Source organism: Pteronotus mesoamericanus, unplaced genomic scaffold (genome assembly GCF_021234165.1).
Source record: "Pteronotus mesoamericanus isolate MK-2021 breed Mesoamerican mustached bat unplaced genomic scaffold, CSHL_Meso_final contig_78, whole genome shotgun sequence".
In the NCBI taxonomy this organism is placed as follows: domain Eukaryota; kingdom Metazoa; phylum Chordata; class Mammalia; order Chiroptera; family Mormoopidae; genus Pteronotus; species Pteronotus mesoamericanus.
The window spans coordinates 25,538,480-25,560,980 of record NW_026555258.1 but is presented as its reverse complement, the minus strand read 5'-3'; the positions used below and the strand labels follow the sequence as shown (position 1 = coordinate 25,560,980).

General features: G+C 37.5%; 1 protein-coding gene and 1 pseudogene across 1 annotated transcript in view; one reads left to right on the top strand and one right to left on the bottom strand.

Annotated features, from left to right (window-relative positions):
• Window positions 1-22,501, bottom strand: part of GRIN3A (glutamate ionotropic receptor NMDA type subunit 3A) — a 140,913-nt gene that overhangs the window by 107,872 nt on the left and 10,540 nt on the right. The gene's annotated exons all lie outside the window — the stretch shown is intronic.
• Window positions 15,262-15,659, top strand: LOC129079662 (intraflagellar transport protein 20 homolog; annotated as a pseudogene).

The window sequence follows — 22,501 nt, the reverse complement described above, 5'->3', positions numbered from 1 at the left end:
TGAATAAGACCAATAAGACCTTTTCTTTCATGGAATTTAAAATCTAGAGAGTATTATTATCAGCACCAGAGCATGTATTGGGGAAATAGGTTAGGAATAGGGCAGTAGACTATGACAAGAAATAGAGCCTGAAATTTGAGCCAGACTAAGAGAAGTGATGGTTTGGTTTTTTGAATTGTAGATTATGAGGCAAATATCTTCATAGCATTCTTGCTTGAATTTTGGACAAATGCTGGCTACTAGGGCAAGACCAAGTCTATAGGTGAAGGTCAAGGGACCATGGATGATTGGGAAAGGAGGCTTCATCACATGCTTCACATGTAGTAAGTACTCGGTAAATATTAGTTTTATTATTATTATAATTATTATTGGTGCTAATAATATCATCACATTTCTGTGAGCTGGCATAAAGATCCTTCCTCAATGACCCACAGCATTCTGATGGCAACGCCAGCCACAGTGCCTGGATGCAGGACCATGGTGTGCTCAGGGACACGGAGCCTGCTGGCTCCATGTTGGACCAAGGGGAGCTGAGCTTCTGGTGACACTGGAGCTCTTGAGCCTCTTTCAACAGTGTATTTCCTCTCTTTTCTGCCATGGTATCAGGTTCTCTGCTATCCCTTTTTATTGTGCCTATTTTTATCAATTTCTTGCAGCCCCTTTGATATACTTTAAACTAGAAAAAGAATATGATTCTCATGTCACAATTACATCTAATATAAGAGTAAAACACATCAAGACCATTATATAAGCAAAATGAGTCAGCTTTAGCCATACTGAGGAGGCTCTGGGCTGGATTTGAAATCAGGGCTGTTCTGGGAAACTTGACTTTCATTTCTCTAACTGTGAAAAGAGAATAATAATTAATAATCAACTAACTATGTCAAGGTAATGTGGGGACCACACGATTTTATGTGTGGAACAGTGTTTCATGAAATACAGAGCACTGTAAAAATGAAAGACACATTGTATCTGAATACCTATTTCCCGGACAGTAGCAGGTAGCAGGGTTAGTAACCTGGATAAAGCAGGTAAAGGAGGCATTTCTGAAGAAGAATATTAAAGTTAGATAAAATTTTCTCATTCTAAGCCAACTTTTTCATCTTCGTATTAAGGAAGACATGATTATTTGTTCCATTTTCAGAACTTTTGGATTAAAGATATTGGCTTAAGACTGATTTTAGTTCTTATATCACCACCCAGGTTTTAGTCAAATTAAGTAATATTTGAATGAACCTACAAATTTATATGTATCAGCAGGCAGATGATTTACCAGATAATTAAAACTTATCAAAGTATTCAAATTATTGTTATAGACACTCTTGGTGACAAACTCTGGCATATTTTCTGTCAAAATATTTATGTATTTTTGACAAGTAAGCTCACAACAGGGCTGGAACTATTGAAATGTGCCCAGATAATTAAACTGTCTAGCATGCAAGTTAAATTTCCTCTGGAAATTTGACTATGTCAGTGTAGCTTAAAACCACTATTAAGAGATGGCTTATGTCATATGCTAATTTGCTTTATTACATTAAAAATGAAAAGTCAGCTATATGCTGATTATTTCTTTTCAAATACTCTTTAGAACTAACATTACAGTTGACATAAACTTTTATCCTCCGTTCCATAAGCCATTTTTTATTGATACAAGTACATGCTTTATGCATTTAAACATGGTCCAACTAACTGTGATGCCATATGGCTTTTATAATAATTTCACCATTGTAAGATCAGTTTAATTGCATAATGCCCTGTTATTTCATTTGGAAATTTAAAAAAAATTTATTGACCCATTTTAATAAATTAATCCATTCATTGTTTGATACCTGCCATTGACCAGTTTAACACTGGAAATAGTATTGTGGCCATGTCGTCAGCATAAATGCTAGCAATCGTATTAGCATGCCATTAAACAGTATCTCAGTACATTTCCATATTAGCATCTTATTTCAAGACTTGTGATCTACTAATTATGATTAGGCTTTGCTGCCATGACATTTATTTCACTTGCATTACTAGGTGCATGTTAACATGATTAATTCTTTGTACTTTTTAAATCCTGGTTCAAAGTGAGAAGGCACTGGAAATGTTAATTTTAGTCCTTAAAGTCTCTGGCCACAGAGGCACTACTTTCTCATGAATTAGTGACCAAACTCAAAGGCTCTTCAGGCCGTTCTGGGGATCTCAGGCCCAGGACATGAATCCTAAATGCACAGGTCTCTCTTCTTTCAGGATGGTCTATGTGGGCATTGTCACTAACTAGGAAATAAAAAAGACCTAGTTGGCTAGTTTTCAGATTTAAGCTTTGGATTGACTCTGGCCCTGTCGGGAGCTCACTTGTCAAATGTTTGCCCATATCCATTCAATAATTAAATAATAATCACATAGGGCAGAAATATTAAGTTTGAATGATTCACCAAAAGCCAAATGGTACACTTATGATTTTAGCATTTGGTTTGGAAGGGACCTTGAAGCTCACCAAACCCAAATTCCTGTACAGTTTATAGAATGCCATGAATCAGGGGGAGAGTTAGAGGCATTTCTCCTTCTAACAGACGGGTTAATAATGTGCTGAGCTGATGTGGTCTGTCTTCATATGGTCTTTAGTGAATATGACTACATTTTAATATTTAGGAATAGCTGCTTGTGTTTAATTTTATCTCCTGAATTTTAAAGGAAAGATTCAGGCTCTACCCGACTTGTACACCCTACTATCTCTCATTTTCTCTCTACCCCCCTCTTTACATCCTAACTCCCAGTCCTCTTTCAGGGCTGCACTTGGGATTCTTTTCTCCAGGTCAACATTCCTGACTTGCCTCGCCCTTAAGTTGTAGTACTTGCCTCGCTTTGAACTGCTGCTCCACCGCACTCCGTACACCCCCAATCACTTACACGCGGCATAGTCATCATGAGCTTACTCCTCTCCCTCCTTCCTGGACTATTTGGGGGCTAGAGATGTTTGTCTTTTATACTAAAATTCCAAATAACAGTGCCCTGAATATAGGAAACTCACAGCGAAGATCTGTGGGTTGAATGAATAAATGGTGATGCGTAGTTTAGATTTAGACACAGAAGCCTGACTGTTAGCTGAGATGTGTGTCTATTTTATATGAGCCATTTTCCGTAACATTTGACTAAAACAGTTTCTCTCCAGAGGCACGAGTAATTATTATCTGCATTCCCGTAAAGCCTTATCCTTCTAAGAAGACACAGATCTTCTCCGGTGTCAATCAAAATGGTGGCACCTGAACGCCGAGAGGATTGACAGAACTGCTCGAGTGCATCTGCACCTGCGGCGCTGTTTAGAAATACAAGTGAATCATGATCTGCACAAACTCAGGGAATGTCAGCCATTTTCTCTATACTCAAGGTGGTTGTGGGGAAACATTTATTGTGCTTTATAAATTATTCATAATCGAATTTATTTGAATGTTCAACTGATGCATTTAAATATGATTCAACATTAAGAGGTATCAACATTGAGGCAAACTTTCAGTTACTTATCTGTTACCTAACGTGAGGTACCATTATACAACTGGGGAAATAATCGGAATCTCAGCAACCAACCTAGAATAGTATCCAAAGAAAGTAAATGGAAACAACAGGAAGTAAACAAGACTATGTTAAGGGTATATGGACTATGAAGAGGAGACAGAAGAGAAGATGGCAGAAGTTTTATCAGGATTTTTAAACTTAAATATAACACATCTGTTGTTACTATGCATTTATTATTACTATGAAAGTATCTTGCATTTTGCATAACAAAGAAAGTAATCAGGCTTCTGTTCACTTGAATTCAGAGACACAGCTCTGCATTGCGTGGAGGATGGGGAGAAGGAAATACGGACAACTAAGCTCAGTATAAACCTCTTCTTGCCCTGAACTAGTCTAGTTTGCCGCAGTGTATATGGTGGAAGAGTGAGGATGCTTAACTTTCTTAAGGAAATAAAATGCAGACTTCTAGGAGCTCAAGTCAGGCAGGCTCAAAATTAGTTCCTGAAGGGTCTAGCAACTTTTGGGTATAGAAATGATGGGGAGTTTTTCATTCCTCTCTCTCATCTCCATAGTGACCTTGTTCTGGAATTTGTTTCAGCAATTTCTCTCCCCTGAGATCTTTGATCAGCTTACAAATTTCCTTATATCAGCCACTTTCTTCCTCCAGCTCCTACTCCAAATTTTACTCCTTTTCTTCAGCATAAGTCTGAAGATTTCTTAATGCTTAAAGTTTCCACTTCCTCATTTTCCATTTTTCTTATCCAATTAGGATTTCAAACTTACCATAACAACCTTCATTAAAGCAATCAGTGACCAAATACTACTGAAACTGAAGGATGATTTTCACTCTACCTGTGACCCAACCTCTAAATACCATTTGACACAATTGTTTACTTCCTCTTGAAACACTTCATCCTCAACGCTTCTCAGTCCATACATCTTGTTTTATTCTTATCTCACCAGTTGCCTCAGGGTATCACTTTCTAAATTTGAGGTGCCCCAGGGCTCTGTCCTTGCCTCTCCTTTTCCTAGCTACACTCCAGCCTACTACATTTAAATATCACCTATACCCTTTATTCTGTAACCTGGACCTTGCATATACAACTGCCTTCTTGATATCTCCTTTTGGGTTCCTGTTAGGCATCTGAAACAACAAGTCCAGAGATTCACTGCGTTCTTTCCTTTTACCCCCCGACTCCAGATACCCCTGCCAAATCCACTTCCCTTAAAGCCCTCCCCAAGTCACCATGATTGTACCATCATGCACATCAATTACTTAGACCAAAGTCTAAGACATCAGCTTTTAGTCCCCTTCCCCCCCTCACATCACTCATTAATCCATTCATAAGTCCTGTTCCCTCCAAAATATGTCCAAAACTCAATCACTTTCATCATCTCACTGCCTCTAGAGTGAGCCTCCATCTATCACCTGGACTAATGTGACAGCCCCTCACTACTCTCCCTGCCTCCACACTGCCTGGCTGGCAGTCGGTTTTACACAAAGCAGTCAGAGTGATCTTTTTAAAAAAACCCAAGATCCACATCATTCTTTTGCTTAAAACACTTTAATAGCTTTCCTCTGCAGTGAAAGCAAAATGTAAGCTCTTTGCCCTATGCCGCCCTCAATGATCTGGCCCTGCTCATTCACCCCGCCTGTGTGGTCTCAAAGCCGTTACGCTCCAACCTTGCCCTTGCTGCCCCTTCTTCCTCATGCAAAGTGGGGATGCTCTTCCCCCAGATGACTGATTCTTTCTCACCATTCAGGTCTCAGCTCAAGTGTCTGGGCTTTCCACCGAACATTAGCAGCCTCCCCACTGCATCACCCGCCATGAAATCCCTCATTTTCTCCACAGAACAATTTTATCTTCTTTAGAGCATTGATCAGTAGGAAAATTATCTTGTTTGTTGAATATTTTCTCACTACTAAAATGAAAGTTTCTAGAGGGTCCAGACCGTTGATTCTAACTATGTCCTCAGGACCTAGATGTATGTTTGATGGTGTTTGTTGGCTGGCTGACTCATGGACTCAGGATGCCTCTCGATCACATATTAAAATTTATCTTTCTACTGATTACTTCAAAAACTCTTTTTTTTTTATTGATAAGACATATCTGACAATTATTTTGTGGTGGTTGACTTATTGAAATCTGTCTTTCTTTGCAGTCTCTGGCTCCTTTCAAGCCTATTGGGTACTTTCTCTGTTACTTGTACTTCTGTCTCTGTCTTGATCTTGATCTACCTGGGTCCCTAAATTTCTTTACCTAAACCTCCTTTGTGGCTCTATCTCTAGCTTTCTCTCCTGCTTGAACAATTAAAACAAAAAAAGAAAAGGGTTTCCTTTCAATGGAGCACAATAATGGCAAATGACTATATTTGCTGAGCATTAGAAACCATTATCATCATATTCAAACACTTTGCAATTGTCTTAAAACAATGAGACAGTTTAGCTATTAGAAAATAACTCATTGTGACACAGCCCTTTACTGAAAAATTGGATAACAGTAGATCAAATCATGTTTCCTAAAATATTCTCAAACAGTATATTTTGATTGAATAGGGCTCATTAGTTCATTCAATAACTTCATGCAATGTTACAGAGAGGCACAATTTAATCCTTTGGCATTTGAGGTTATGTTCACTTTCAGAGTAATTAACTCATGTTTTTAGACAACATTTTTCATTCAGAAAATATCTGTTGAAGTGCAACAATGTGCCGGGCATTGTAACATATATTGGGAATGTGATGGGAGTGAACAAAACAAACATGACATCTGTCTCCACAGAGCTTAGAGCTTTAAGGGAGCGGCATATATTAATAAAATAAAAATTAATATTAGGTATTGATTGTTGGATGAATGCTTACTGTGTGCTAGACAGTGTCTTAAGTGTTTTACAACCACTAACTCATTTAATCCTCACAACAACCCTCTGTGTTGAAGGAATTCCGAACATCCCCATTTTGCATAGTAAGGTCACACAACTGGTAAGAAGCCCAGATGGGATTCAAAATCAGGCTCAAGAGACATACTTTTAATCACCACATTTTACTCCCTCATGAGACTTGTTTAAAAATAAATGATACCTCTCATTTATTTTTATTTTTTTAACAAGGTATCATTTATTTTTAAACAAGTTCATAATTGTAATGATAGTTCTATGAACCTAAGGTAAAGAGCATGAAGAGAGTACATTCCAGAGTGACCTCATCTGGGGAATCAGAGATTTTTTTTTAGGGAAGAGGTATTAGAACTGAGATGGGAAAGATCGAATTAATTTATATTTCATTCCCTCCAACCCAGTTATGCCCCACCTAATACTAGAACCTTCTTTTCAAAGGAATGCATATACTCCTTATTGATAATTTGGTAGTTAATTTTTTTTCCTGACCTTTCCACTTTCCTAATAGCAGAGATATAATCAATCCCTGCTATTGTTTAACTTAATGTGGAGTTAGAACAAACACGTATGAATCAGATGCACATATAAAACTCTCTGGGTGGCCATGATATGTCTTAGGTTAAATGTGAATTCAGGATGAATATGATGCCTTCAATAATAACCTTAAGAAGTGAACTATATTAACTCCCATTCTTTTGTGACCCCTTCTAGCCACTTGTAGATGAAACTATAGTCTGAAAAGGAAGTATTTAAGAATATCACTTTATGTAATCAGGGTACTAGAAGAAATGACATTATAACATTTAATTTATGACACATTGTTAGGAAAACATTCCTCCCTGCCCAGGGGGCAAAGCACCAAAGCACAAGAACGTGCTGATAATGGTCATCATTAAGGCTCCTTTGAAACAACAGTTCACCTAGTTCCCAGAGAGACCAGGAAGCTTCAGTTTGTTCCTTGGTCACAGATTTCATTCTTCACCCAAATCCTTATCTAAAAATATAGAACGTTGCACACAAGGGAGAGAAAGAAGAATGAAGGTATTGCTAAATGACCAAGTCCAAGACGACTGATCTCCTTGTGTTTTTTTTAAACTTGCAGATGAAACTCACAGATTTCAGAAAAGAAATCAGACTTGTAATGAGGCAGGAGACTAAATCAGCAAATGAGAAACAAGAGGCATCCCAATGGTAATTATTCAACAGCCACTGAAATTTGCAAAAGATGCCAGCATTTCCCAGGAGAGTAAACAATCATGATGTTGAAATGTCAACTGTGGAAATAGTATGTTAAAAATGCAGTGTAAAATTTCCCAGCAGCATATTTTGTCTTACGGAGTACAGCATTATGCACAACGGTCCACAAACAGTCCCCGGGTTATAACTATATCAGCAGAAATGTCTTTAGTGCTTTGTCTATGGTAATCATTAATGAGCTGAACTGGACACACACTGGCTAGCTTACTTATGCCTGAAGATAAAAGGATAAAATTCAAACCCAAATCCTATATACATCCATTTGACTGCTCTACTTCATGGCTTGTTTATTGTCTGGTTCTGCATATATTTGACACAATCAAGAGAGAACTCCCTTTTGGTTGCCCTGGTGATACCTTCTTTATATGCTTTGAAAATATCCCAGATTGGCAGCTCCCAGAAATATGAAACAGATATAGACAGGAGTCATCTAATTAAGAAGTAATTACTAATATATTTATCTCTCTAGTTTAAGCAAACATTTCTAACACTACATAATATGCATGCAGTTTTAAGGTGATATCAAGGCAATTGTCTTCATCCCTAACTGTAACAGACTATGCATCCTAATGATGTGAAAATAGTAGATAGTGAGCTTTTCCTTCCCTCTAGGAATGTGCGAACCTTCAGGGAAAGGGTAATGAATGCCCTTCCCTTCTTCACGTTTAATGTTTCTGACGAGGAAGACAGTGGAAAGCAGAAAAAAACCCATCAGTTACTTGTGCTTCTCTTTTAATAGTTCTTTGGCAAGACTTTCCCCTTACTGGTAACCAGCTGGATCTTGCTGATTATCAGGTGAGGACAAGAGGGAGTTCCTCAGTGCAAAAAGTGGAAGGGGGCAGTCCATAGAGGTGCTGCCTGTGTAACAGACTTAACTAAAAAGAGAATGGGACATTCTACAATTTGGATAAAGAGTCTAAAATGAGTTCTCTCATGAGAATAAAATATTTTTCATTATAAAGGGTCCTGAGGCCAAGCTGTCAGTGATTGTGTGCTAATGGTAGTCAATAAATAGATCACTGAGTGACTAATGCAATCTCATTTTTGGATTTGAATAGCTAATTGAATTTTATGATTTTTCCGGGATTTAATATTATTTATTATGGGGAATGGGATGTCCAATGGTAGAGAGACTAGCATCATATGCCTTGTAAACATTTTTTCAAACAAGATAATGTGGGTTTTGTGATGGCTTTATACACAGAGCCAACTGAAGTATGTTTTGCTCCACTGGCACGAGGGAACTGTGTGACAGTATTGCTAAGCCATAGTGGGAGGAGAATGTTCTGCACGAAAGGAGAGATGGGGTACTGTGGCTTAGTCCCCCGCTCCCCTCAGTGAGCTCAAGGTCAAAGACAGATGTCAATGTGACCCAGGAATTATCTATATGACACCTGGCATGATAAGGTTCTGTTTATATAATTATAATTAATAATGAATATGCCATTTTGTTTTAGAGATACAGAATTAAATTTAATATCTGTTCAAAGCATCAATCTTCAGAAATAGCGGAATAATGATTTCTCCTATGCATTTCTAAGCCTGGCATTTTTATACCAGATGCATTGAACCTCTAGCTCCAAAATTATACAGTCTCCACTAATGTCTCCCAGATGTTTATTAAAAGTTCTCAAAGTAACTTGGTGGACTTATACGAAAGATGTTGCAATAAATTTGCAACATGAATATATTTTATGAATCTCACATTATAGTAGGAAGCTCAATATTAAATTTTTAACTCTTGTAAATATTTTCAAAAAACTCTGAAAACTATTCAAAATGATCATAACACACAGGCCATTTCAAAATGCTCCCATGACCCTTGGCAATGTGTTCACTCTTTCAACAGCATGTTCATATTTTCCCAGCCATATCCTGGGTTGCAATTAGTATTTTTTTTTCTTTTGAAACTTACTCATCCTAGGAGAATGGGTTGCTTAAAATTTCTAGGGGCCAGATATGAATCAGGGAAGCTAATAGTAAATATGTATTCAAGGTCAAATACATTTCAGAAAATTTTAACAATGTCTTCCAGAAAAAACAAGATTCATTATTTATTCATCTCAACAACCACAGATGATAGCATTTTCAGATGCCAAAGGGGTAATCTAAAGGCAGCTTTAAAGAATCTATCATTTATTGAAACAGAGGACAACTCTCTGCTGTTGGGATCCTTGGCAGACTATCCCTGCCAAAACCAGGGATCTATCCCTGGTTTTTTTGTGGAAACAGAGCCTGGTGATTAAAGTCTTAAGAGAGGAGTCAGGACCTTTGGATTCTGAGGTTGATGCCACAGCAGCTCTCATGCGTACTAGCTAAGTTCTCAGAGGAAGACTCTCTGAATCTGCAGTGTTTTAGGTAACAGAGGACTGGACTAAAAATCAGAAAATTTCATTTTAATACCTGCTCAGTAAAACAGTCTATCTGAGGCTCAGTTTCTTTATAACTTCATTTGTAATTTGGGGGAGTCTTTTCTTCGAGAGTTCTTGTAGATTGTTCTGTGTGTCTGAGGTTATGTGAACTAAAATTACTTTGTATATTGTAAAACCCTCATAAAATGAGAGTTATTGTTTGTATTATACAGATACAAAAAAGGCACATGCCCTATACCCAAGACAGAGAGGAAATGAGACACTCTACTGCAACTCCATACTGTACTTATTCCTCTTTTAGCTATGAAAGAGCTTGTTAGACAATGTAGGAATAGTATTTTTGTGATCTATCATATCAATAATATAAGGATGTAGAGGGCCTTTAAAAAGTGTTGTTTAAATATCCCAAATTTAAACTTATTCTATATACATTGTGTCTCTTTTACCATTACTCTTTTAAATTGTGTTTCATGGAAGTCCTTTGTTTTAAATTGTGTTTCATGGAAGTCCTTTGTTTTGGAGACCTCTGAATGAATCCCAGTAATTTGGGAGGCTGGAAGAAGGAACTATAAAGAGATTAGACTTTATGTGTTGGCAATATCAGTCCAATCTTTAAAAAAATGGTTTAGTATGTATAGGTAAGTAATAACAGGGAGTCTGGGTAGAGTTGGGGTGGGTGAGTGGGAACTAAGGAGTTAAGATAATTAATGATCTAGGTCTCAACTATCAAAGAATCTCAAATGATGAATAATAGTATTGTGTATTCCAACCAAATTTGCTATGTCAGAGAATTCTTATTTTAATTTTGAGTCTCAAGTATAAATACAAATTAAGACAAAAATTTATTGTTGCATGGAGAATGTCAAAATATGTGCACATTTTAGTAATCTTTTGCAGAAATCCGTGGGTATATTAAGGTTTGGCAAAGATTAATGCCCCAAATCTGTTCTCAAGAGCAATAATTTATTATCTAAATAGAGATTTCTAGCCTAGAGATCTGCAGTAAGCTGATATTTTCCAATTTCGACCCTGTTCCATAGATCCATCTTGCAACTCAGAGATTTCTACTTATGGCAAAATTGTACAAATCCAAATTGCTTTTCTAATGAAGAGGCTACTGAGGAGAGTCAACCTCTGGTGATGAGGTACCCAAGGGAGGAATTTTGCCAAACAATTACAGTGACATTATGTGGCATAAAGTCAATTGGCAACCAGGCATTGTTCCAGGCAATCGGAAAGACAAAGTAGATAGCCAAAGCAAATAATTCACATTAATATATTTTTTTTTCTAAATTTCATAATGTCTGATTCAACTATCTGTTTAGTTCAGATGAACTGGAAAATTGCCCAGTCTCCACAGCTCTCAGCTGTTAGGCACACATGCCTAACATACTAAATTAAGTGTTGTGAAATAATAATTTCATTGGTAATAAAACAAAATCAAACAATGTTGAGCAAAGAGACATTAATTACTCATAAATGCATCTCAGAATTAGAAGAAATCATAGCACTGCTGCCATCCATTGTAGGAGGCACTGCTGTGTAGAGGCTTTGGAGCTACAAAGACTGAACTTGATTCCTGGCTGTGCCTCTTACTAGTTGGGCGACCATAAGCAAGTAGCCTCTAATCTTTTCACAATAATATGAGGATAAAAATATTAGCTACGAGAGAAGATTTAGGGAGAATTAAATGCGATACTGCACGATGCCTAGTGCACAGCAATGGTGCAATGAAAGCCAGCAATCCTTACTGCTATTTTTTTTATACCTGGAGTCTCAGATATGACTATTTGTCTCAACTCCAAACCCACTTTGCTCTTCTCTGCTTTGGGATGCTGGAGCCAGTAGTCTACAAACCACCTTTCTGCTTTGCCAAAAAAATCCTGGGGGCTTTGCCACTGGAGGTCACTCTGGGGAGACTGCAACACTGAAGGAAGAGAAGGACCTTCCTCCTGTCTGTTTTCTGTGGGTTTTTTGTTTGAGGTTCCTTTAAGCATCACTCCAGCGATACTTCTTCATCCCTGCAGTGGTTCCTTTCCAGGAAACAGCTAAATCCTGCACCCCGTTTCCAGCACTTGCAGAGCCACTTTGGCCTGCGAGTTAGAGGTCTGGATCCGAGCCCGTTGGGCTCTCCTCGGAGCTCAGAGACACCATCGCTCCCCCGAACAGCGCGTTCTTTTTTCTCAAATATCTGAGTTTCAGCTTCACGTAGCTTTTTCTCTAGTTTGTAAATGTTAATATTCCAGTCTCTTCCTACTGATCCTCAGTTCCATGGGTGGTAACTTGTTCCAGGATTTGCCATCTTCACACCATACAGTTATCTTATCTCTTAAAATCCTTCCAGTTATCTAATGACTCTGTACCTAGTTAATTATTCATCATATTAAAGCTTTTCTCCTTAAATAACTGGTATGGTTTCTATTTCCTGAGTGGCACTCACTGATACATTTGCTATCAGTTTATTGAACCACTTGGACAGCTTAGAAAGCCCTTGGTTTTGAGCTAAACTTCTCTCGTAGTGACAATCACCTTTGGGAGCCTTTCGAAGCACACAGAACTGCTCCCCTCCTGGACTTCACTAGCTCATCCAGTGCTAGAATGTTTCAAACCAGTTACTGCTCCAAAGGCACAGAACGAGGCGGAACAAGAGGTGAGGTAGACAAGGCAGCCACTAGGAAACAGCATGAAGGCATGGGTGGAAATGAAATGATCGATTGCCCGTTCAGACTGAAATTACAGTGATGGATCACCATGCAAGTACTTATCCATAAAATTCCAATAAAACTCAGGAACTGATCTGATGCAGCACTCTACAACTTCCTACTAAAGTATCAAATGAGACATAAAAATATGAAAGCCCACAACTCTAAAAAAACTCTTACAGTCAACTTATTGCTGGAATGGAAGGATATTGCACAAACTACAAGCTGGTGGAATCAGAAAAAAATATATAAAGTTGATAATTGTGCCGGGAACTAAAAGTAGCTAATATTTCTTGAATATGTAATACATATCAAGCATTAAAAAAACATTTTCTATAAGTTATTTCATTTAATCTTCTTTAAAACTCAATGAAATAGGTCCTATTATCCATGTCTTAGATGAAGGAAGTAATGCACAAGAGGGTAAGCTACTTACCTAGTAGCATTCAGCTAGTAAGTGGCAGGGATAGGATTCAAACTCAGTCAGTCTGGGTCCTTTGGCTCCTCACTCCTATGACTATCATCTCTCTCCTTCTGCCACTTAGTTCAATTAGAAGAGCTGCCACGGCCCCTTTACTGCATGGGCTCTGCTTTTTGAAGTAGTCAGAATAACATTCAATCACTTTACTCCTCTGATTAGTATTTTTATTCCTAAATGTAGGTAAAAACTGCATCTCCAAGAGGAGTGTGTATTGGAGAGGTTTAATTCTCACAGGAAAAGTGTCATAGAAGGTAGAAGAATCAGAAATCACCCCAGTAGGCATTCAAACCAATAGCAGTGTTTTTTGTTTTTCATATACTTCATTCAATAGAGATCAGTGTATTGAACTTTTGGTTCAGATCAGTGATTCCCAACCAAGTGGGCACATCAGAAACACCAGGGAAATCTTTTACATACAAAGGCTTACATTTCCTAAGATTCTGGACCAGGAGGTCTAGGATGGAGCCTAGGTGTATACTTTGAAAAGGCTGCCTAGGTTGAAGAACTGATTAAGAGCTACTGGTTCATATTATCAGAAAGCAACACAGTAGGGGAGAAGGAGATTCCAGCTCTTTGTGCAGCAGAGTAACACCACATGCTTGGTGACAGCTAAAGACTGGGATTTAGAGGCGATGTGGAATGTCCAGCTGTATTTATCAGAAGGGGATTCAGAGAGAACCTAAGTGAATGTCAAGGAAGGCCATTAGCAATCTAAGTAGCCTGTTTGTTGGTAAACAGAAGGTTTAGATAGATTTCTTATTGTTCTAGAATAAGAACTCCTCCACCCACCCTATAAAAAAAACAAAACTCAAAATAACACAGACCATTTGTTCTACAAATGCTGTAGAACAGGCAAAGAAAAGGAAAGACATTCGGAAAATGGTGTATTTTAGAAGCCAAAAGAAAATTAGGAAGAAACCCACAAAGACCCTGACATTTACACAATAAACAGAATAACATTTATAAAATATGAGTAATTCACAAGAGGAGAACATGTTGAGATGAACAATAATAGGATCGAATGGAAAAGAATAGTGTTACATGGAAAGAAACAGGAAAACTGAAAATTCAATAATAGATTTCAAATATGCTTTGAAAGCATAAAAGGCATAATAAATATTGTGAAATACTGAATTACGGATATGGAAAACAAATTTAGAATATCTTTCAGGATACAGAACAAAAGAATCAAGACCTGTAAATAATGAGAAAGGATGGTCAGGGTGGCTGTGTGTTTCAGTCTTACTCAGACAGTTTCCGTTTTATGTCTACTGTCCTGTGTAATTAATAACTGCTCTCCTTTTCACTTTCAAAATTGTCCGGGTTTGGATATAAACTATTTGGTCACCTAAATATGGGAAGTAAATTTAAGAATTATAGTGTGCTTAAGAAAGAAACCATAACCACAGGAACAGAAGGATCAATTAAAGACAGATTTGAAGAAAAATTTTGTTTAAAAAAACTCAGCTTGATAGGCTCACCTCATTCTTGGCAAACTCAATAAAAATGAACTGCACTTAAACACATCTGTCAAAATGTTTTAATTAAAAAAAATACTGTCAAGCATTTGAGAAGAAAGAAAAGGAAAAAAGTAAATTTCAAAGGGATAAATATAAATATCATGGGTTTCTCATTTCTGTTACATTAAATGCTCAGACAATAAAGTGATATCAAACTGAATTTGTTTGGGATTGAATTTTATGCCTTGTCAACCTTTTATTTGTAAGAAAAATAATGAAGACATGCTGAGATATATAAGGTGTAGAAAATATACCTTATATGACATAGATCCCTGGAAATACTTCAATTAATTAGCATTTATTTTCCCCTTCCAGAAATCTGTGCTAAGGAAGTAATCTACAAAGTGGACGATGAGTCTATTAACAAAGGCATTTATTGTGGAACATTTTATGACAAAAACTGTAAAAAGAACTTAACTGTCAGCATTCCAGGTATATCCAAAATGCTTGAGATAATATTCAGTTAACACATAATGATGACAGGCAGCGCTTGGCTGCTATAGGTCAGTAGAGAAGCCGAAAGGGAAAGAGCTATGGTCAAGGACATGCTGGGTGAAGCAGGGCTGCACTTCGATGAGATGAACAAGCTTTGGGTGTTGGACCCAGGGGTCATCCAGCAGATCATAGAGCTCAAGGAAGAGAGCAAGGACTTTGGGGACAAAACTGCCAATTTCAGAAAATAGTTGGTGGTTCAATTAAGCTTGTTGAACAACTTGCAGAAGAAGCAGGAAATGAGAAGATGGAGGTCATTGGTGCTTGGAACTTGCTCAAATCTACCGCAAAGCAGAGAGAAGCCCAATAGCAGCCACTCCAAGCACTCACAGCAGAAACGAAAATGCAGCTTGAAAGGTATTGGGTTGAATATGAAGCTTTGTGTAAAGTAGAAGCAGAACAAAATGAATTTATTGACCAATATATTTTTCAGAAATAAATTGAAATTTTCATTTTACAGCGGGAAGGCAATAAAAACAACAAAAACAACAACGAAAAACCTCACAAAAAATCCTCTGTACCATTCCAGTGACTTTGACTAATGACCCAAGCAGGTCATGGGAGATGCTGTGTCTGGAATGCAGCGCCTCTAAAGGCTATAAAGCAAGTGGGGGGGAGTCGTTCAGATGGCCGTGCGTGTCTGGGAACACCCAGAAACCACAGTGGACCAGGTTGTTTACAAAGCAATCTGTAAACTTTGATCCTTTTTTTTTTTTTTTAAATAAATTCACAAAGCTTTGGAAGAAAAAGCAATGAAGTATTGTTTTCAAAAATAATAAATAAAATAAAAACAGGTTTCTTATAACATGGGAATACACTAGCAATGTCACATCAAGTGAAAGAATCTGAATAAAGACTCCCCACGTTTAAGAACAAATTTTATGTAACAAATACTAGGAGAAATATCTCAGCAAGTTAAGAGTGATTATTTCTTGAGTGAGATTAAGAAATTTTTTCCTAGCTTTTCATATTTTTCTGATTTTATAATTAGAAAAAAATCAACCAAACAGAGAAACATGATTTGTTTGAAGTCTGTGGTGACTAAAAGATTCATGACATAATAGAAATGAGCAAAGCAGAATACAAAATTGATTGTATATTTATCATTTCAGAAGTTCATTCATTTATTCCCTAAACAGATATATGAGTGTCTACTATGTGCAGAGGACTGTTATAGGCCCTTGGATTATTATGGCAAGTAAAACAGAAAATATTGACCTCAGAGATAAAAACCATGTATACAAGGGGACAAAAATTAGATCAGAATGTATGTTAAGGTGATGAAATTATTAGTCTTTAGAACGGTAAATACATTTTTTTTCATGTAATCATTGCACTGTTTTTAAAATATAAAATTATTATTTTTTTAAAAAGTTGATGAAGTCCTGGCTAATGTGACTCAGTGGATTGAGCATCAGCCTGCGAACTGAAAGGTCACTGGTTCGATTCCCAGTCAGGGCACATGCCTGGGTTGTGGGCCAGGTCCCCAGCTGGGGGCGTGTGAGAGGAAACTGACTGATGTATCTCTTTCACATTGATATTTCTCTCTCTCTTTCTCTCTCCCTTCCCCTCTCTTTAAAAATAAATAAAATGTTAAAAAACCAAAAACTCAATGAATAATAGAGTGCCATAAAGTAAGCAACCTTCCTGAACCAGAATATTATTAGCTTTTTCAGAATTATCCATGAGAATCCTGCAGACCATTTGCTTAGCATCTTCTTTTGCACAGAATTTAGAATCACAGAATCCACAGTAGTGGAAAGAAATCCAATGATGAGATTCAAGGACATTTTTCTATTTTGAAATAACATTTCTTATGAGGCACTTCAGTCACTTTGTCATCACTACCTTGTTAATTATCTCATCACAGAGACGTTATTAGTTTTCTTTTTTTAAAAAAATACACACACAAATATCAAGGGAATTTTTCAGGTTTTTTTTGTCATGAGCTTGGCTTTTTTTAGTGCCTTTTGAATTTTAGTGTAAGGGAACAGAGGCTTAAGAAAACAGAAAATAAGGGAGCCAGCATATAATTTTTATTTTAAATTGAGTACCTGCTATATGTACATGATGCTGCTAATCCGCTTGATACAAACCACTCTACTTAATACCTCAAACATTAAAAGTAGCTATTGTTATCTCAATATCTCTATTTTACTAAGGTTTCTAAGATTCGTTTACAAGTATACTTGGAATGGATTACATTTATTATCTTTTAGTGTCTTTTTTTCCTCTTGTTTTCTTGCTTTCAGATGAAGCTGGCTACTTCTCCTTTACAATATGTACTTATTCTATCTCTTTCTGTCTGCACCTTAAAGCCACTGTACCTATTATGGCTACTGTCATATGTCACCTCTTATTACTCTGCAAGGCATTGAAGTAGTTCTGGTTAATACTTCTTTACAACAAAGGCATTGATATTTCCTATTCCAAAGGTGTCAAACTGGTAACCCGCCAGCCCTAGTGGGCCTGCAGATTATTTTTTAAAATGTGAGTTACTCAATTAACTTGATGGTAGAAAGCTTTCACAATGCATAGTTGACCCTTGAACAACACAGTTCGAACTGGGTGGGTCTACTTATATGCAAAATTTTAAACTAATACTGTAAATGTATATTCTCTTCCTTATCATTTTCTTAGTAATATTTTCTTTTCTATAGCTTACTCTATTGTAAGAATATAGTATATTATATATAGTATACAAAGTATGTATTGTTGACTATGTTATCAATAAGGCTTCTGGTTAACAGTAGGCTATTAGTAGTTAAGTTTTGGGGGAGTGAAAACTTACATGCAGACTTTTGACTGCACAGGGTGTTTGTACCCCCTCACGTTATTTAAAAGTCAACTGTATAGATATATCAAGTCATCATGTGTATACTTTAAATATATTAGTTTTATCCATTATAATTCATTAAAAATGAGTTTATTGTCAACATTTAAGTGTTTACATTTAAACAAATCCATAGCCTGGCTTCTTTTGAAAAGTTACAATATCTGGCGACGTCCCCATGCATTGCAGGTGGCTGGCTGTCTGCCTCCTTTAGAAAGGTCAGGCCCTCCTCAGTTACCTGCAATTTCTATGACTCCCTACTGTATTATCTGGGACTGTTTATTTCACATTTTCATTACCTTCCCATTCCCCTTTAAGGCATCTGAATTTGAGACCTCTGCCCCAGGTTGTTGCTTCTCAAACTACTGTGCCTATATGACTCGCCTGAGGAGTTTCTTCTTAATGTATGTATTAGGCCATAGGTGAGTGCAGTTCAGTGAGGCTGAAAATCTACACTTTAAAAAATTACCTAATTCAATTTTGTTTCAGGTGGCTCCTAGTCACAATTTTAAAATCACATGAGGGGAGACTCTTAGGATAATGTGGTCGCCCAAAACACTCAGAATCACCTGTGGACACAATTGCTTATGGAATTGTTTTTTAAGTAGACTTCTATGCTCCAGCTCTATGGGTTTTCATTTGATAAGCCTGGGAATCTATATTCTGAAAAGTTATCTGGGTGTGACTCCCACACAGAAGACTGACACTCCAGAAGGCTGAAAACCTAAGAAATTGTACTTGATGAAAGAAAGGCAGTGAATACAATGGGAAGCCAGGAATAGACCTGGGTATTCTTAGCAGATCTGAACTCTTGTCTGATTTCCTGACTGTTTGACAAGAGATGACGTGATAAACTACAATTCCAGGCTTTTTCTCTTTTTCATTGATGATTATTTCCAGTAATTTTACATTTCATTAACTCTGGCTTTCTCTAATTTTACATGTCAAGAAATTTTGGCTTCAAAATATAGTGAAATTGGCTGACGAGGGGAGGGGATGGGAATTAGGGAAAGCCATGACTCAAAGACATGAGAACAATGTCCCTTTTCTGTCACTTGTAGCCTCCAGGAAATTGAAAACCAATTGAGGGACAATGAAGGACGCATGAAAAGTTCAAAAGGGTAGTAGAAACAGGTTTCCTATTTCTTACAAAATCAATTTTCTGAAGGCCTTTCTCTTCCAGCTTTGTTCTACATAACATAGTAAATTCTGGGTGGTCATGAACTCTATCCACCACGGTGAATGAGGACCCTTTTTCATAAGGCAGTACAATTTATTTGGTTCACATAACCCCACCTTGACAGATGGTGAGTTTCCACAGATGTTACTTAGTTCTGTTACACTGGAAGGGATGGAAATGGACCATTAATCGAGTTTAATCAACAGTCACTAAGCATCAATTATGAGCCACACACTGTGCGAGGAGCTTAGGGTTCTGTTTAGTGAAGGAGAGAGTCACATGTTAACAAATAATTACACTGCTGTGTCATAGATCTCGAAAAGAAAAAAGTACAGGTAGAAAAGTCACACAGAAGAGAAAAGGAAAGGGTAGGGCATGGTAGGAAGAGGGTGGGCAGTGAACTGTGCACAGGTGATGTTTGACCAAAGGTCTGAAGGTTGAATAGGAGTTTCAGGCAGATACAGAGCAAAGGGCATTCCAAGCAGCGAGAAGAGCATGTGCCAAGGGTTGGAACAGCATTGTATGTTCAGGCATTGCTGAGCACAGAGTACAAAGGGTGAGGGTTAAGATCTAGAAGAAATGAGAGTCAGGCAAGGCTCAGGTAATGAAAGGTCTTGAATGCTGCTTAGAATTCATCCTGTGAGTTAGAGTTTGGCAGAGCACAGTTGGTTCAAGGGAGAATTTAGGTTGTTCAGGGACCTGACATTAAATAACATTGAATCACAAAGTGAGAAAGTTAATCCCATTTCAATTAGCACTTAATCCTTCTGTTAAATCAAGGAGAAAACCTCAGTTTGTCTTTAATACTTCTTTAACACCTGGACATTTTCTCATTTAAAAAAGGGCTCAGGCAAGGGTACCTAGCTAAAATTGTTTTGATTTCACTGTGTACTTATTTTTACAGTTAACTTCTATTTGTGGCAAGGGTTTTCATTAATGTCATGATGGAAAGATTTTTTAAAAATAAATTTATTTAAGGAAAACCGTAAGTTAATTTTCCAAATGAATAGCAATAGAGGATGCAGAGATACAGCAAACATCATGAAGGCAGTAATGTGAATGCCTGAAGTTTAGGAAACAATGCTGTTGTTCTTAGGGAGCAGTGCAAGAGGTTAAGCAGGGTAGTGAGTTGGTTTTCTTTCTGACAGCAGCTTAGAGAATATCATGTAAAGTCAAGGATGGAGGCAGAGAAGTCAGGTTAGAAGGTCACTGAAATGCCGTGGCAGAGACCTGTGGCTGTGGTTAATCCTGTTGGTTTATTCCTGATCTTTCCTGGTGCTCCTTTGCACAAAGAAAATCCTAAGCTTCTCCTGGCCCGGGCTAAATCCTGATGGAGATGCAAAGATCTGTACCAGCTGGCTGCCCAACAAGTATTAAAAGGCAGACTCAGAATGAAGGTTTCAGTGGAATTTAATTATTTTCCAGTGACCCAACCCAGTATGAGGTATTATTTAGAACCAGATACAATCCAAAAATCTTACCTAATCTATGTTATAGGACAGAAGCAGACAATCTTGGTTTTAATACTTGGTTTCCGAAGTGTCTCTCTCATTCTAATCTGCATCCTGGCTGTGGTCCTCCTACCCTGTCAGCTCCTCAAACTCCCTTCTTCCCTCTCCGATAGGCACCTGGACCAGCGGGCATTTAGTGCCTGTTTGGGAAGGGGGAAACCTTGCCCCCTAGGCCTCCCTTTCCAGCTACTGCTGACCCTTCAGGAGTTAAGGTGTGGCCAGCCTGGTTTGAAGCAGGAGGCTAGAACAAGGGTTCCTCCTGTCAAATTAGTTCTAAGGAAGGTATGTCCTGGCTTCCAAAATTGGAGCTGGGGAATGTTTTTCTGAAGAGAAAGATGTTTCAATAAAAATACTTCCCATCTGTTTTTTTTTTTTAAATTTGAATTTGCAAAGTGTTTTTATGTATATTAAATCATTGAGACCCATATCAATTCTTTAAAATAGCGTAGTAGGCACTCCATGAATACCTCTTTACTGACTATCATGTATCATAGAGGAAACTGGGGCTCAGAGAGATTTTCCAAGGCTATACAGATGAGCCTGGAGCTATGACTTGAAGCCAGGCCTTCCAGCTTTCCTCCTCACTCCACATCCCCTTGGTCTCAAGCAGAAAGAACTAGTTACAGATAATGTTTAGTGTATATAGAACTATTAGTACCGTAGCTCGGCTATATTATGGGTCAAACAGGCTTTTTGGCCCAGCCTGAGGTCTTAATAGCCACAGATAACATTGTTTCAATGGAAAAATCAATTCTGAATTGGAACTTAATTCATCTGCAGATTGTTACAACTTGGGTGTATATCTGTCTTTCTGTATAGATATATTATAGAAAAAAGCTTTTTAATATAATGATTTACATTTATCAATAAAAATATCACACACATTATTTCTATTTCTAGGGATCTTACGCTTTTAGGGCACCTCTATCTTAACAGACTGCCACAAATTGGGGTCATTTGCACATGTTTGTGGAAGGCCTTGAGAACCAGGTTCTATAAGTTTGTTAATAATTACTAGCCTGTGTTTCTCTGGCTTCAGGGAAGGCATGCCCAAATCTTGAGTTGGGATGGAATGGTTTGTTTTTTGAACTATAATCACAAAACCTGGAGAATGTGATACATTCTCTTAAGGGTGTGAACCCTGTTCCTATTGTGCAAATTACTCTTGTAGCAAATCTGCAATGTTAAGGTGTGTGTTCACTCCTCAGGAAAAGAATGGATTATGGGAAAGGAATGATAATATTGTCATAGTAAAATAAAATGACTTTTGAGCAAGAAGGTGGCATGAAGCTCAGTGCATTATACTCGATATGTGTTTATTGAATGAATAAAAAAAGGAATAAATAAATGAAAGTTGCTCTGCTTTAGGAAGATTTATCTAGCATCAGTATGCACAATGGGTTTGGAGGAAAAATCCTAGATATTTAAAGGCTATTCAAGAGTATTGGTGAGAGGAACTAACGTCTTTTGAAAATAAGCAAGAAGGATAGGGATGTGAGAAATATACTCAGGAAGGCAAGAGAGCCCAGTAAGAAGGAAAGGGAAAAGTTAAAGATGTTATGTGAATCTTGCTATAGGTGAGAAGGAACACTGTCTTAGGGTATCTTTAGAAATTTGGGGCTTAAGGTGAGAATGAGAGGTATAACTGGAAATTCCAGTTTGAAATTTCTGGTGTTGCACATGTAAAGAGACAAATTCAGGAATCTAAACTTTGAAAAATACCCGTACGTGAGTATACTAGGTCTTGCGATGGTCTT